Below are 3,487 nucleotides of genomic sequence, written 5' to 3'. Positions count from 1 at the left end.
CAATCTGAAAAAAATGCACCTGTGTTTCTCACTTCTTATAAAATACGGAATGTCTGATTAAAAAAAAATGGTGTCAATTCGAGTTTGACGTAATAGATACCATATCCTATAGCAATACATTATTTCAATCTGAGAAATCTGAATGCGCGTGGAAAAATGAACAGCTGAAAATCTCGCAAAATGCCGTAATCTGAAGATTTATTTTATCAGCAGGCGAGACGTGTGATAGCAGTTTCCTGTTGATAGTTTTTAATTTTTCCTCTTACGCAAAATAACATTAAAATTAAATGAATTATTTTTATGGTCCTTTCATCCATAGCGTGATATTTTTCAACCGACAGTAAATAAATATGGCTCTGAAGAACAAATTTAATTTTTTTTTGCAAAACAAATATCACATATCTTGATATCAAGGGATACTTAATTATTTCATTGGGAAACTTCATCACAATGAAAAGTTTTAAACAGTTAAACTTATATATTTCGCACATATCAATCATAGCTTATATATAGAGCATCCGTAAGGTCATGATGCACTTTTGATCGGTCACAGGAAAGCAACAAAGCCAGATAGAAATGTGAAATCTTCACCAAACAAAAGGAAAATTCTCCAAGTTTTCGTAGTATGATGTGCAAGCATGTGCGCACACAGGTGATAACTTCGCGAATTGGGAAGCAGATCATCAGTCCATCCACGCGCACGCCAGTCGAGATGTGGACGTAGAGAAGAAAGTTCAGTGTGTTCTGCTGCTTGCCAAATTCGAAACAGAGACCAAAACTCAACGTGAATATCGTCGCGTGTACAACGAACCGCCACCACATAGGAATAACATTAATCGGTGGGATAAGCAGTTGAAGGATACCGGCAGCTTGTTGGACAAACCTCGTTTTGGTAAGCCATCGGTCAGCGACGAGTCTGTAGAGGCTATACGGAAGAGTTAAACTGCACTGAATTGGTACGAAACTTCAAGAGGTTTTCTTTTGTTTGGTGAAGATTTCCCATTTCTATCTTGTTTTGTGGCTTTCTTGTGACCGATCAAAAGTGCACCTTGACTTTATGGACTCACTATATAATATTTTTCATTTCATATATTGATTATAGTTCATAAACAATGTTTTAAATAAACAATGAGCAGCGTAATTTTTTATTCTTAGTTACAAGCTCATGATTTTAAATAGTCAGTTATTATAATTTTGATCTGTGCTATAGTTTAATTTTTCTGTAATCCTCATGTGGTGTTGTTGGCGTGATCGCCTAAAAGTAACGATACTAAGAGTATCAAATAAAAATTAATTCCGCGCAAATAATTAAACTAAAATTTAGTGGTTAGTACATTGCATGATCTTTACTAATAAGAATAAAATGACTTACCCAATAAGGCATGCATGAGTCGGTAACTCTCTTTTTCTAATCTCACATTTATTTTATCAAACACATTTTTTGGATTAAATATGGAACATTTATCACACACATATAAAATATCATAACTTAGATACACAAAACGTGATAAATTAAAATGGAATGGTCGGTGAATGCCGAAACGTGACTACTCGTAGATAAACTGCAATCCTGTCTCATCAAATAAATAGGCAGTCGAAATTTTCTCATATTCATTTCGTATTGTCGCGCAGTCTTATTACACACATGCAAGCTCTTCCTTTTTCACACTCACATTTTTTTAACACACTTATCATCACGTGGTGACCCATCGCTGGTCAAGCACATCTTGGAGTCGAACACCTATTGATAATCTGCTTGAACGTTTTTTTTACGTTATTCACGGCAGCAGGACGTAGGGAGTCTCAAAACAATTATTTTCCTCTGGATATTACATCTCTTACTTCTGCTTCTTTCTATGCAAAATACGACGACATTCCACGTGAGAATATGCAGGAACGATGACGAGAGCTGAGTGTGTGGCCCGAAGGCTCACACACTCGTTAACACGACGTAAGGCAGAAAGAGAGGGAGACAATGCCAATGCCAATGATTTAATAATTTCGGAGTTCCTATGGTTCAAAACCATCTACCTCCACATCAGAATTATTAAAAGCGAGCAGAAATAAGAAAAATTTGGCATAAGTGATTTACTTGATGCACACTAGAGGGAGCCACAGGCTCTAGAAAGTTTAGGGATAGAGATGAGTAAAATAAAAACTTAAGTTTCATAATTTTTTTATAAGTTTTTAGGTTTTTAAATTTTTTTTTGTATTTTATATTTTATACTTTTTTTGGTTTTTTATAATTTTTTATACACAGTATAAACACTAAAGCAAAAAGTGGATAGGAAAGATTTTACGATTAATAGGCTCAGTGGCATGTGGCTTGTGTTAGGGAGTGCAAATAATTATTGAGATCGCGATGAAAATATTCATAGGCAGATTTGAAATCTGCGGGAGATGTGATTCTTAAGTAAACAGATTGATAACTTTGCTTGAAGATCTTGATAGTAGTAGCAGAGGATGAAATAAGCAATTATATGGCAGCTCGCTGAAGAGACGTCCTTCCTTCATGGCGCGGGAGCTGGAACTGATGTTGAGAGGGCGTGTCTTGCCCTTTTGGATGGAGGGTAGATGCCGAACTCTCGGCCAATCACGGCTCTTGGTCTCTTCTGTGAGCTGCGAATAGCAGGATCATATGCTGGAATCTGCTGAAGTGCTCGGTTATCAATCTGTTCAATTTTGAGGAATAAATTTTGACTAAGCTTTTTAATATGATAATCTACAGGTTTAATATTTAGGTCCGAATGAATCACATCTGTACGGACGTACCAGGCTGCATTCAGGGCCATACTTAAGGTTTTACTTTGAAAAGATTGAAGTTTTTTCACATGAGTTTTTGCAGCAGTACCCCAGATTGTACATGCATACATAAAGACAGGTCTTATAATGGATGTATAGAGAAGGATTTTGTTTTTAATTGACAGATTGCTCTTTCGAGCTAAAAATGGGTAAAGTTGGGCTCTAGCACCTTTCGCTTTGTTGAGAACATTTTCAATGTGAAGGCGCCAGGTTAATTTTGAATCAAGTACAACTCCTAGGTACTTGTAAGAATTTGACCAGGGAACATAGTCATCAAAGAATTTAATATTAATGGAAGGGTACGGGAGGGGGCTACGTTTGAATATCATAGCAGCACATTTAGCAACATTAATTTTTATTTTCCAAGTGATGAGCCAGTGCTCAAAGCTAGAGAGATATCTCTGAATGATTTGGACCAAGCTTTCAAGGCGTGTGTGTTGAGCTAGGATGGCCGTATCATCTGCATAAAGTGCAAGAGTGATACTAGGTGATTTTGGTATGTCATTTATGAAAATGTTGAACAAAATTGGGCCTAAAAGTGACCCTTGGGGGACGCCGCTTAGAATAGGACGGGGTGCCGAAATGAAAGAATTAACTCGTACAGAAAAAGATCTATTAGTGAGGTACGAATTAATTATATGAATTAAATGGGCCGAAACGTCAAGTCGTATGAGATTGATAATAA

The sequence above is a fragment of the Stegodyphus dumicola genome, chromosome 2 (assembly GCF_044657685.1).
Source record: "Stegodyphus dumicola isolate Sdum_Otavi_A_Nest chromosome 2, ASM4465768v1".
NCBI classification, from domain to species: Eukaryota; Metazoa; Arthropoda; class Arachnida; order Araneae; family Eresidae; genus Stegodyphus; species Stegodyphus dumicola.
This window is presented reverse-complemented; position numbering follows the sequence as displayed.